At 43.3% G+C, this 14,716-nt stretch overlaps 1 long non-coding RNA gene across 2 annotated transcripts; it reads right to left on the reverse strand.

The window, feature by feature from the left end:
* Positions 1–1,533: 1,533 nt before the first annotated feature.
* LOC310701028 lies at positions 1,534–10,874 on the reverse strand. Of its 2 annotated transcripts, none has more exons than XR_014522900.1 (3): positions 10,749–10,874; positions 6,855–6,909; positions 1,534–3,350 (listed from the first exon to the last, which is right to left on the reverse strand). It is a non-coding gene; the product is annotated as an uncharacterized lncRNA (long non-coding RNA). The 2 variants fall into 2 exon arrangements; XR_014522901.1 differs by lacking the exon at positions 1,534–3,350 and adding an exon at positions 4,731–4,856.
* Positions 10,875–14,716: the final 3,842 nt, after the last annotated feature.

Below are 14,716 nucleotides of genomic sequence, written 5' to 3' on the forward strand. Positions count from 1 at the left end.
ACAGTCTGCTGAAGTCATAGAATGATAGAACTGTAGTGTTGGAAGAGACCCTGAGGATCACCTAGTCCAACCCCCGACCACGCAGGAATCTCAACTAAAGCATCCAAGATAGATGGCCATCCAACCTCTGCTTTTAAACTTCCAATGAAGGAAAGTCTACCACCTTCTGAGGGAGTCTGTCTCTCAAGAACTTTTCGGCTTGTGGTGCCTAATCTGTGGAATCATCTCTCTCCTGAAAAAACGCAGACAACAACTCTATTAGGTTTTCAATGCCTCCTGAAAACCCTGTTTGTTTACTCAGGCTCTTGCTGACAAGCCTTTGAAAAATTGCCTGACTTACTGTGGCTCTGCTGTATTTTATTGTACATATTTTAGTCTAATGCATGTGCCTTATTTGAAAGGGGTTTTTGAGTTGTATTGCCCTTTTTTTGTAGAAAACTACCGGTATTTTAAATAAATAAACTTCCCTGTTCAATGCCCTGTGGTCAAGACTGCATGTTGGCCATTGAGTGCTGAGTTTTTCACTAAGATACTCTATCCAAAACAGAGTTCAATCATACTGTTGTAGGTTTCAAAGCATCTCCATATTTGAACACATATGATAGCCAGTGTCAGGGAACTGACATCAGAGGCACGGGAGAAGGAGAGGGTCTCTGATTCTGCAGGAGAAGGTCCCAGCGCTAGGGGAAGACTCAGCTGGGAAGAAGGGGAAGGGAATAAGTGTAACACCAGGGATCCAGGAGAGCAACGGGACGAGGAGGTGCAGGGGCTCCAGGACTCTTCGCTGGAAGTTAGTGAGGAGAGCCCAGGCACCCCGCTACCCATGCCCACCCTGCGCAGGAGACTCCCGCGCAGTGAGAGGCGGAGACGCTTGGGCGTCAAACAGCTCTTATGTTGGCAGCGCTTTAAGAAACGCCCACAGACAGATTCTACGAGTGACTAAGGGCAGCCACGCTGAGATGGGCTGTGCAGTCCGAAGGGTTTAACCAGGCAATCTAATGCCCAAACGGGGCAGGATTACGCACGAGTAACTCCCAACCACTACAGCCAGTGTTTGGTTCTTCTTGCTTTTATGGTTCAGAATGATTTTAGCTTAAGAGACTGTGCGATGAAATACTTGGTCTTAAACTAGGGAGAGACTTGGGCTCAAGGTCCCATTCAGCCATGAAGTTCATGGTGTAATCTCAGGCCAATTTCTATCAACCCCTACCATACAAGGTGAAATTAAATGGGAGTGGAAGAAGCCCCATGTACCCCACCCTGAGTTCTGTAGAGGAAAGTTGGGATATGAACAAAAGAAATAAATAAGAGCACAATTGTTTATAAGAACATAGATAGCTAAAGAACAAAGGGGAAATGTCAAATGTTCTTTGATAAAGTTGATGTATTATAGTGGTTAAGAGATGAATGAATCAGGAAGTCTCATGTATAAACCTCACCTGTGCCATCAATTCCTGTCGGTGACCTGAACTGCTCCATCTGCAGTGCTGGAGTGAGGGATATAATACTTACAAGGTTCGTGTAAGGATTCCAACAATATAACTATGTGAAACATTTGCCAAAATGATGATAATGATTAGAAAAATGTCAAGACATACAACGAATGGTTGGTTGCTATAAAGTGTGATCCATTGTGTGGGAGTCAACCATGAGCACACACTTTGGACTTCTGTTCATGCAATTTTATGGGTTTAGCAACTCAATGCTGGCTTTGTAGTCAATAAGGGAAGCATTGTAATAATCCCAGCCTCCAAAGATTCACTCAAGCTATAATAATACTGCACCTTTCATCTGACAATCTCACAGCCTTTCCCAAACTGCTCAGTGAAAATCATCCTGGTACCATCATAAACCATGTGGTGATATTTAGTGGGATTTCAGCATTCATCTCCACCCTAAAGACAGAGAAAACTAGGCCTAGGCAGTATATGACCTATACCAAATTGACTATGGGGCTAAAATCTGAGGTGGCATACTTCCATGACAATATTATCACTTCCTAAACTTACTTCCATTGGTGGCACAGACAATTATTGGGCAGGTGACAACTAATCTGACACCCAACTATTTCTTTATAGCTGCAATTCTTGATTTATTTACTGCATTTATATCTCACAATTCCACCAAGGAGCTAAAGATGACACACCAGGAACTTCCCCTCCCCATTTTATTTTATCCTGAGATTCCTTTCCATGTGAACTGGCCCTGTGATTACTCCTGTTCCAAATCTCATTCAGGAACCTCTTGGAGGGGGGTTACTGTTGTCTGAACCATTAGTGAGTGGGCCCAAATTTTGAAGATTGGGCCCTAGGTCACATGACTGAGGTGAACAAGCTTTAGAATAGGTGTGTGTGTCCTTGCCCTCTCCCACTCCTGCTGTGCCCCTGGAACGCCCCTTTACAGGGACTCAGACTAGTGTAAATTACATCAACTTAAGTTCTGTCAACTGAACCAGAGTGAGGGACTTATGATGGAGTCTCTCCAGCTCATCTGGGGTGAGGGATTCTGCCAGCATAGGCCTGGGTAGCTGGAAAAGTCCAATGTCCACCACATCCCAACTCTTTTATCCTGGTGGATCTTGGGTTTGGATTATGATGGATTATGCTAAGGCAGTGTTCCCAGTTTATCTTCTTCAAAACCAGTTTAAACAGGTCAGGTCCCTAAATTAATTGTGCAGAGAGCACCAAGAACAGAGTTGTGCAAGGTAGCATTAAGCCCAAACAATATATAGATTACTGTATGAAATCCTACATTACTGTATGAAATTAGGGTGGGTAGGGATTATTGTGTCATCTTGGGCTGATTATCCACCCACATCCTGACCTTTTTCCATTAGTTGCCTACCTGCTTTTTATTACCTTGACACATAACAACTGCTTGTCCCAAATATGTTATTACGGAGAAGCCGAATGGAACATGGAAACTTTGTGACATGGCTGAAAACAGGATTGCAGAGAAAGAGGTGGGAATGAAACCAAGTGACCTCAGTCTGCCGAAATGTGTACAATGCTTCACTTTCAACAGATCTCTCTCAAACGCAAGGTTAAGCAAATAGTTCCAAGGATTCCTGAACTTTTGTTTGCTAGTAGATGAAGGCCGTTTTTCTCTTCTGTCATGATCAATCAAGGTTACAGTGACTCTGTCTTCAAAAGCACAGCTTCTGCCACATTTATGTATGAATTCTGCTCTCATTGATGGTCTTCTAGGACATCGATGTGGCTTTTGTTCATATTGCCAGTTACTGCATAATGGCCACTGGAATCCACACCCAAGTCTTCCCATAGATATTCAAACCAATTGAAGACTGGCTCTACACAAGGGATGAGGAACCTGTGGTCCTCCAGATGTCACTGGACTCTACCTCCCATCATCCCTCACCATTAGCCATGCTGCATGGGGCTGATCAAAGCTGGAGCCCAGAATACCTAGAGCAGAGCTTTCCAAACTTTTCATGTTGGTGACGCACTTTTTAGACATGCATCGTTTTGCAGCACATTAATTCAGTTTTACTAGCAAACTAACCCCTTTCCAGGCCTGGGAGGAGCGTGGGGAGCATTTGCCTGATATACCTACACACTGCAGCTGACACACTAACATGTCACGACACAGTTTGGAAAGCTCTGATCTAGAGGGCCACAGGTTTGTTACCCAGGGTCTACATTCATGCCCATGAATTCCTTTCCTATTATCACCCTCAGCTAAAGCCTCCTGTGCTCTCAAATGGTGCCACCCATTTTCTTTGCTGTTTCTTGAACATATGAAGCTACTTTATTCAGGAGAAGAGCAATAAATCAATGGCCAAGCATGTTTCCCACAAGGAAGCTTCCAAGCATCTCCAGGTAGGATAAGAATGGCATCTGCTTAGCTAGATGGCTCAATAGTCTGCCTCATTATAATCTAATTTATGTTATACTGAGTCAGACCATTGAGTATATATAGCCCAGTACTGTCCACTGTGACTGACGATGGTTTCCCAAAGCAAAGTCGCAGGTGGAATTCTTTACCAGGACTGCAGTATGAGGTTGTTTCTACTAGAAATTATGAGGATTTCAATTCCGTGTGCAAAAAATATGCCCTATCACTGAGTTTATAATACCCCCGTATGCCTCAAACTCTTCCCAGAAGATCTATGTGATGTCACCAATCTCTTTCTCCTCAAAAGCCACCTTCTCTATGAAACATTTGTACTAGGATCAACAAAAGTTTGCAATGTTGGTATAAAACCTTACACAGAATTCAGAAGGAAATTCTCAGGTGTCAAAAAAGGTTATTTATGTATGCCACTACTGCAGCCCGTTTTCTGTTAGCCCCAAAATGGAAAACGAGCAAGGTCTCAACTGAAGAAAAATAGCAACTTAAACTGATGGAATATGCGCAGCTTGCAGACCTAACATATAGAAAAAGAGAACAAGAAGAACATACGTTTAAAGAAGACTAGAAAATGTTTATTGAATATATGGGGGGGGGGGTAATTGTGTACACTTGAAAATGTTGGCAGCAGTAAGATAAATTCAACAGTGTAAACAAGTTTTGATGGATGTAATAATGGAATACTGAATGGTTTAGTTTATGTAAAATATGCAGGGATTTGTGATATGCAAAATGAACCACGGAAAGAGAAGGGAAGTCATTGACATTTTAAGGTTGTTTAAATGAATATTCTAAATTGTAAAACAGAAAAATTAATATAAATTATTCACACACAAAATAAAATAAAACCTTATACATACCTTTGTTTATGGGTTAGATCTTCAAACATGGTGAGATTAAGGACTCTCTGTGGTTTGTTTTATTGTCTGGATGCTTTGCATTAGGTTAGACAGCTAGACTGTCAGAGAAGCAAACAGAAGCTTTCCCTTTGAAAACACAGAAGCCAGAAGTTATCTGAATCTGCCGCTAGCTCTAATTGGATCTCACATTTCCCTTGTAAGGCAAATAAATTGAAGCATAGAAAAATGTAGTAGCCCTTAAGTAATTTTAGAAACTTAGAAATTAGATGGTAAGTTATTGCTATGACTGGGCAAGGCATAATTTGTCAGTGTTGTAAATTGAAACCCACATCTTTTATATATCCTTTACTTTTAACCTATTAAAAAATAATCACTTTATCAATGAGGACTTCTGGCTCATATTGCTTGTTTCATCACTGTCCCTATTAAATAGAATTGGATCCTGTCTTACATAATAGCCAGTGTTTCCAAATCCATATGAAAAGCAGGTGATGATATCTTGTTTTAAATATATATTGTTTTCCAATGCTATAGAGTGGAGATAGCATGGGAAGGAACTTAGATGTCAGCTGCCTCTCACATGTAGGCCATCCCACAATCCATTACTGTGGTTTTGATAGCCCCAAGATTGGCCTTTCAGCTGGCACCATTTTCTGGCAGGGGTAGGTTCCTCAGTCCTCTCCTTGTAATATCCTGCCCTCAGTTGGGAAGACACACAACACACATCTGCACACTGCCAATGTGTTGGACAATTTTGCTCCTGACTCACTGCTTAGATTCCCAGTATGCTGGCTTGAGAGAGAGAATCATGAGCTGTCACATTAGCTTCTGATGATGATGTCATTGAAAAGTTGGTGGAAATATCCCTCAGAGAATGTTGGGTTTATACCTTAATACAGTCACAAGCTGAACTGTATTAAAGTAGCATTGCTGAGGTGAAAAAATATTTGGTGGGAGTGGGATGAGAGGAAACCCTTTAATTAGGTGTTGAATTCAGGAATAAGGTCAGGCAACTACAGCTCCCATCACCCCCAGCAAGCTTAGTCAATGTTCAGGAAGAGTAGAAGTTGTAGTCTGGGGACCCAATGGTGCAGTGGAGGAACACTGCACTGGAACATATTTTCAGTCCTTTCCTATTTACCTAGCAGTCCTTCCACAGCACCCATTTGCAGAGTTGCCATCTTCTCAAGTTGATTGAGGAAGCATCTTCTCAAATCGTGGGGAGTCAGGGGGCAGAGTCAAATGCCCTCTGAACATTGAGGGGGCCCAGCCCCCTCAAAAAAATTGAGGAGCCTGAAACTGCCTCAGCCCCTAGGAGCTGGCACCAATGCCCCTTTGATTTCTCTCATTTCCCCTGTGTGTGTGTGTATGTATGTGTATGTCTGTGTGTGTGTGTGTGTGTGTGTGTGTGTGTGTGTATCACTTCCCCACCAAAGGGCCTTCAAAGCACTTATCTGGCTAGAAACATGAAATAGAATTTTAGAATCTACCGGTACATTAAAAACAAGCAATAAGTAGACAAGCATTTTAGAAGGCAGAGCAGAAGAAGCAAGTCACAGCTATCTGTAGGCGTGTTGCATCAAATGAGTGTGCATTCTCTGTATCTCGGTAGTGGAGGCTGGTGCCATGGTAAATGAAACTTAGTCCACAAGATCTGCTCCTGGTTACGCACACTAAAGCTTTATTCATTTCAACACATGATTTTTTTGGTGCTCAGAATAATTTCATTGTTTACTATTGTTAAACAAGTGGGAATAAGGAATCCTTGCCCCTCTACTTCAAGCCACCCAGAGATCTACTTGTAGGTCAAGATCTATCTTCTGCCTGCCCCTAAACTATTGCATGTATACAAATACTAAGACAGAAATATGCAGGACGAGCCCATCCATTCTTCATAACTTTGATATGAATGGTCATAGTTAATACACAATCTAAGCTTCTACAGGTTTTCTTCACCCCACTGCTCTAGAGACTGTGCTGGCAGCACCAGGTCCAGCCTTTCCACTGACTCTTTTCCCCATCCAAGCCAAGGATATATTCCTCTGACCTTGCCAGGCAACAGCACTCCCCCAGTTAGAAAGACGCATGCCACATACACTCATGCCAGTAACTTGCACAACTTACTCTTGACAGTTCTGCTGACTTCTTGTCTATGTCCCCAGTACACTGTGCTTGATCCCTGGAGAGGAAGAAATATGAGCACTCACTTTAGCTCCATATTATGTAATTGTGAAAAGCTGATGATAGATCTACTTTAAAAAAGCTAACCCCGCTGAATGTAATGGGAATAACTTCTGCACATGCATGTATAAGATTGCACGGTCACTTCCCCAACCTGGTGCCCTCCAGATGTTTAGTGCTACTACTCCAAAGCACAATTGTGATGGCTGGAGATGATTGGAATTGGAGTCCAAACAAGAAGTTTTAGTCCAAAATATCTGGAAGGCACCAAGTTGGGGGTGGCTGCTATATACACTTACCTGGGAGTAATTCCCATTGAACTGATTGGGACAGGCTTGCGCTGTACAATTTTCATATGTTGCTTTATGCAGATGACTAAATAATTTACAGTTGAGGGAAGTGTGATTAAGTGGGGGAAGGAATCCCAAAATGTATGTTCAGTTTTCTGTTAGAAAAACTGAAGGCATTTTGGGATAACTAAGCATAAAATCGCTGAATAATTGATGCTTTTGAATTATGGTGCTGGAGGAGACTCTTGAGAGTCCCATGGACTGCAAGAAGATCAAACCTATCCATTCTGAAGGAAATCAGCCCTGAGTGCTCAATGGAAGGACAAGTCCTGAAGCTGAGGTTCCAATACTTTGGCCACCTCATGAGAAGAGAAGACTCCCTGGAAAAGACCCTAATGTTGGGAAAGATTGAGGGCACAAGGAGAAGGGGACGACAGAGGATGAGATGGTTGGATAGTGTTCTCGAAGCTACCAACTTGAGTTTGACCAAACTGCAGGAGGCAGTGGAAGACAGGAGTGCCTGGCGTGCTCTGGTCCATGGGGTCATGAAGAGTCGGACATGACTAAACAACTAAACAACAACAACAAGCACAAAATGTTTTCCATCAACACCAAAGGCTGGAGTTTGCCTTTTTCATAGCTGCCATGCACTGGGGCAACATGTTTCTTGAGCTCTCCATTATGACCTCAAGGCCTCATTGGCCGGTCACCACCACTTCAGATCCCATGAGCAAGGGATCCAAGGGGAAGGGGTTGCCCTGAGACGCATCACTTTACACTTGTTTACATTGGCTTTTCTGGTTTATTTCTCCACAGATTTCTATATTTTATACCATCAGTTTCACAGCCAACGTACATCTCCCAGACAGCTTTTAAACCTACATTGTGTTCTGCTGTAATTTCCAGTAGCTCCTTACAGATTTTTGAGACCAGACCTTTCCCTCTTGAACCTAGATTTAATGCTACAGTTTCAGATGGAGTAAGGGATTTGGTGCCCTATGCTTGAATCCGAGAGATCTGAGAGAAATCTGGATCTGAGAGAAAATGGTTTAATTGACATATCTCCGCTAAAGATTAAACCTTTTCTGCTTAAAACTCAGAGCTCCGTTGAAAAGTGCTACTCGTGTCAATATGAGGGAGGTTCAAGGCTAAACAAGCCCACCTAGTTTTGTGTATGTAGTTCTTGGGTTTTGAGTGCTTTGCTGCTGGTTTCTGCTGGATCATGCATTTGAATATCACACGAGGTCATTTTGTTCAGAGGATATGTAGCTGAAGTTGCTATCTCAGCAAGAGGTGCCTTGAACTTCAATTACCCCTTGGCACAGAGGTCTAATTTGGCAATCACAGTTGTTGATCTTTGATTTTTTTTATATCTATATAAAAGAGCAGCTGTGTCATTTAAGCTTACTTTCAAAAAGTGGAGCAGATAAACAGCTGAGGAAGTCACAGAAGGAGGAAGAGGGACTGAGAAGCCCCTTTAAGCATTCTTTGTTGGGGGCACTTTTCTGCCCAGGAAGTTGGAACTGTCACATAGCTAAGGGAACATATGTCCAGGTCATGTGCATGGGGCAGAAGAGAACAGATTACACAGATCCTTGACCACAGAATTAGCCTACTGCCATGAGATGGGAAAGATGCTTGTCACAAAATCAAATAATCTAACATTCAGCATTGATGTCTTTAATTTTTATTTTTTAAAAGGTGAAAATTATTCAGTTTTCTTTTATGGTATATAGTTCTCTTTTATGATTTTGAATGACAAGCCTCTTATTCTGAGTCATGTTCACCTGTATTCCAGCTAAACTGGGATCTAATGGCTGGTTTCATTATAATGCAGAGTGGAAAGATGTGAAAGAAGATAACAAATCTCTCCGGAGGGTTAATTCACCAATTTGTTTGCATGCACAATATTTTCCAGCTTAGAAATATCAATCTAACTGCAAATAAAACTAAGAATAAGCCATTGACAAGACCTTCATAGAACAGTAATAATCCATTGCGTGGCAAGGTCCCAGACCCTCCCGGGAACTGGAATAAAGTCACATGAAACAGTATTTTAGGATAATGGGCGGAAAAGGCCACAACGTTATTGGTTACAGAATGTGAGTGGTATTGGCTTAGGCATTGGAAACCACATGACTATATCTGACTCCTGCCTGTCTGCAGGAGTCTTGGAAGGGTTAATCACCAGTAGGGGGAGCCCTGCTGATGCACATCAACTAGGAACTCCCCCAGGGTCACCGCTAGGGGGTCGTGCCGTGGCCCTAGCCCCCTGTCTGGGGCTTCGGACAGAGACCACACACCCTGGATTCCTTTAATGGAATACCCATGAATTAGGAGGGGCCACTACCTTCCCTCGCCTTCAACCTAATACTCCAATGCCTAACCGCCTAACATTACAAAGTTGTGACGATTTGCTATGAGGTAGGCGAAAAACCAAATGGCCGGTGCCAATTTGCCAAGTGGGAAAAAATTCTTACCAGGCCCCTTGGGCAACCAAGGCAACCAACCTAGGTCCATAGCAAGGTCAAGAAATAAAGAGCCTAACCTAAGGGTGGGAGGGTGGGAGAACTGAACGAGCAGGGAGAAAACAGGGGTGAGTCCTCAGCCGTGGGCAGTTTAAATAGCCTGCACCACACCCCCGGGCCATCCAGATTGGATAGCCTAAAGACGACGTGGCCAAGGACCATCCAATGGCGCAAGGGCTATCCCATCCCATGCGAATGGGGGGGGGGGCTTGCTCCCAGCCCACAACGTCATCTCCACAGGAACGGCAAATGGCTTTATCAATTACATGAAACTCCCACAGTTGGGGCACCTGCAGCTACAGACCAGGTAGTCCAAGGTACCATCATACATTTAGGGTTTAAAACAAGGAAGCAGAGGGAAAGTCATCCTGTGTGCTGTTCTCTAAAGCAGATGTCTATGAATTGTTTTATTTTTAGGTGGGAGAGTTTTAGTCCATTTAAAACTGGCATAAACCTGAATAGCAGTGAGAGGAAATAAAATGGGCCATTAGATTTATAGGCATGCAGTTTCTTGGGTTCCTCCCTTTGAGATCATCAAGCACATGCCAGTGATCCAGAGATTGCCCCGCTCCATTGACTGTGCACCCCAGAAAAGTGAGGGGTGCCAAACAAGCTCTCTTTATGCTTGGGAAGGCTCAAACCTTTGACTTTGAGGAGGCTCATCGTGACAATACATTTGCCAATCAAGCCGCGGATGAAATATTTAAGCTGCAGTTGGGGATTGGGGAAAACTGTAGCCTTCCAATGTTGTTGGACTCTAACTCCCATCATCCCTGACCATTGGCCATGCTGCCTTGGAATGCTGAGAATTGGAGGCCAGCAACATCGGGACAGGTTCCCAATCCCTGCTTTACACACTTACTTAAGAGTAGGGATGGGAGAGAACTTCAGTTCCCATTCAACGGCAAATCTATCTAAAGTGCATTTTCCAAAACACAGCCACACTTAGAAATTGACACTTCTTTGGATTTTGCAATGCAGTTCTCTAGCCAGGTAATGTATACAAAATGGCTACTCACCTGGTCAGAAGGTTGCGGTTGTGCAGCAGCCCCACGCAACACCAGAGGGCCAAATGTCTTCGCCATGTCAGCCAGCCGTTGGAACACCTCCCTGGCCAACCGCCATCCCAAAGTTCAAAAGTGCCCTATCAGGGGCAAGCTGAGGGGTGGAGCCTGGAGGGAGATAAAGGCCAACTACACAACCCTGCTTAAACGTCAGCCCTCCATCTGGAGGCTGAAAATGGATATATACCCAGTGCTTGAGCCAAAGCCTACCTACAGCTGTAATCAATAAAATCTGCAGACAGACTGTTGCTTTGGGGGGGGGGCTGTGGGTGTATATGCAAATGCATATACTAAGGTGAAGTGTTGGGGGGATATGCTTTGCAAAAATGTGTATCTCAGGCAAAACTGCCTAACAGAAATGTGTGCATTAGGAGAAACCCACACTAAGATGAATTTTTCTTCAAAAAAGAATTTGCAAACTGATGTGGAAATGTGGAGAATGGAATTTAAGATTGAAAAAATAAGAAACAACCATTTTGTTCGGCAAGAAACAAGGAACTTATATTAAAGTTGATTCATAAATGGTGCTAAACGCCACACAGACTATCTTACATGAGTCCTGGTCCCTTGCCAAAGTGTTGGTAGAGGATGACAAGCCCTCAGGATGGACTTGCACATATGGTGGAAATGCCCAAATGCTTTGGGGATACAGTATGCCATGAAACTAGAATTTTTATAACCATGCCAGGTGACACCTTCTCCACTCCTTGTTGTCTTTACAGAGGATGACACTACCATGTTGTATAGCAAGAAATTAGTTGGACCCTCTCTTATTGCAGCATGATTCACAGCTGCAAATTTCTGGAGGGATTTGGCAGGAGATAATCTGGATTATTGGTATGTTAAATAAGGTATGGGATATTGCAGTACTTGAAAAATTGACATTCAAATTATGAGTCTTTGGAGGCCAAAGTAAAAGAGATAAATTTATTTTGGTATGATATGATTTTGTGACATATTTTAATGTACGGGAACTTGGATGCTCTTCATCTCCAGCTTTTAAACAGATATGTATGAGCTGAATTCTGTCAGCACTCACACTTCCTCTGTTTTGTTACTCCTATACCCTGAAAAGGAAAAGGAAATGAAAGGAAAACCTTTTTAAAAAAATATATATGATGCAGATGTTTGTTTGACGCGGTTACCTGAGTAGATCACTTAATGAAGATGTTTATTGTGCACCTACACAGAAATTCAACCTTAATCCAAATTTTATCTGTTGTGATTAAGTTTTGTCTTTTTTATATTAAAATGTATCTTATTTTCCTGCATGTTAAAAATCAATAAAAAGTTATTTAAAAAAAGAAAATATGAGAAACGGAGTGAAAGCAACTTTGACAGAGTCTCCCATCCCTGCTCAGGAGCAGGCCCCATTGAACTCAAATCTGAATTGACACACACAGGAAGGATTGTGCTGTAACATGCTGATGCTTCCAAAGCCTGCCTGATAAATCCTTCCCCCATCTTCCTCAGTTGCAGTAATTTGTGCACACTGACAGACTTTCTTTATTCTCCTAATTTGCTTGTTGAACTGATATTTCACAGAACCACAGATAACTCCTCCAAAATCTTAAACAGCTGGGGCGAAGATTCAGAGAAGGGGCCCTGTATTCCTACAGTGGGGCAGCCAAGGGCTTACGCAAGTTACTTTAAATGGCCTTCTGGGATTCTGCCTCGCCAGTTCAAGTGAAGTGGCAGACATCCCTCTACGTGTGAGGAGAATCAGCCCTTGCAAGAGGCTGTTTTGTTTTCTTTCCCTCCCTTGCGTCAAGTTCTTTTGAAATCCTTTATTGGTTGGCTGTCATACGTTGTGGAGTCCATGTTACATCCCTAGAGATTGTGCTCCCCCAACATACAGCAGTTCTCCCAACCAAGGCTTGTATCCCCGAGTCTCCTGACATGGTCCCCCAATCCTCTGAAATATAATGCTTTGCTCTATTCTAGTATTTGAGGCTGATGCTTTACCACATTGCCTCAGCTAGACACTGTGGCTACAAAAACACAAAATAATCTATACAGGGCCTTGGGGACTCCTCCTCTGGAACAGAAATACTTTTTTAAAAAAAAAGTTAAAGAAGGCTTAGGAGCAGCGTGATCAATCCTTTTCTGTGACCGGTTGCCACTGGGAAACCCTGGAGCCTCTTAAAGCAAACTGTTCATTGTCCATGTGAAACTGAAGTTCGTACATTAGGTAAGTGCTCTCTCACTGCAACAGCTGGTGCAGTGGAATCCTCGGTCAGCTATAAGACTGGAGGGAGTTTATTTATTTACATATATCCATTTCTGTGTTGCTCTTCACTATCACTATTTCTAGGGCAGCTCACAATTTCTGAAGATATCGACGAACCTGTGAGTCATGTTTTGTCAGGACAAGCTACACCTGCTGAAACAGCCCTTCTGCATGATTGTTAGATGCGCATGAGCCTTCTCCTCTTTTACATCTGGCCACTCTAGTAGCGTGGGTGGCGCTGTGGGTTAAACCACAGAGCCTAGGACCTGTCGATCAGAAGGTTGGCGGTTCGAATCCCCACGACGGGGTAAGCTCCCAGTGCTCAGTCCCTGCTCCTGCCAACCTAGCAGTTTGAAAGCACGTCAAAGTGCAAGTAGATAAATAGGTACCGCTCCGGTGGGAAGGTAAACGGTGTTTCTGTGCGCTGCTCTGGTTCGGCAGAAGCAGCTTAGTCATGCTGGCCACATGATCTGGAAGCTGTACGCCGGTTCCCTCGGCCAATAAAGCAAGATGAGTGCCGCAACCCCAGAGTCGGCCACGACTGGACCTAATGGTCAGGGGTCCCTTTACCTTTACTCTAGTAGCAGGTGCCACAGTCACCAGCCTGCAAACCCCTAGGCTGTTGCATACAATAAGAATAATGTGCATTATGGTTTCTTCTGAAATGTTTTCTGTGCATCAACAATGCAGCAATCCTTTTGAAACTATGAAGGTCTGGCTCTGTTCAGAATCTGAATAGGAGATTGCCTGAGAACCCTTCTTGAGCTCCTGAGAGAAAAGGTAATGATGCAAATGCAATAGACAAATTACATACTACTTCAAGACCAAGGAATAAAATAATGCAGCTCAAAAGAGACGTTCTGTCCATCACACTCTGTCCACACTCATGGGTTTTATGGAATTTAGGTGTTCGTGTGGTGAGCTTCCTTCTCGCGGTCATCACACCACCCCAACATTGCATTTTCATATGTGATGATGGCCTTAAAATGAAGCCATTCAGACGTCAAAATGAAGACACGGCAACCGTATTGGTTTTATTACATAGTCCTCCATTAGGTAGATGGTGAATTGCCTCAGATGTACTGGGGGACAGAGCAAAAGCTTGTATTTAACATAGTACTAAGGTGAACGTTCCGTCAGTGCAGGGATTTTTCCTTGTGCAACAGAACATCCTCACTCTGTGTACCCCCTAGATCTAGGAGTTTCCCCAACCCTCTAGAACAGATTTGGGGATGATGTGGGACATACCTGGGAGAGGGGAGAAATCACATTGCAGTAGTGAAAATCCTAGCACAATAATTTAGTTGAATATCACCCAAAGGCAACAACTGGTTTTATATAATCATGCTGTTGTATGGGACACACCAACATAAATAGAAAGCTGCTGTATATCAAGTCAGACCATTGGTCCATCCAGTTCCATGTGGTCTATACTGACTATCAGTGGCTCTCTACAGTTTCAGGCATGGTGTCTTTCCCAGCCCAAATGGGAGATGCTGGCGATTGAAGCTGGGAACTTCTGCATGCAAAGCATATGTTCTTCCACTGAATGACGACCCTTCCCTATGTGGTGTGCACACAGACCTACAGCTAGCACCACAAGCAGAATAGCATGGAAATGCTGGTAAATAATGTGGCCAAACTATGCCTTTGTTTCACCCGGAACATGTGGATTCCACCTTGGAGAATGATG

The sequence above is a fragment of the Podarcis liolepis genome (assembly GCF_965112155.1).
Source record: "Podarcis liolepis genome assembly, chromosome: 2".
NCBI classification, from domain to species: Eukaryota; Metazoa; Chordata; class Lepidosauria; order Squamata; family Lacertidae; genus Podarcis; species Podarcis liolepis.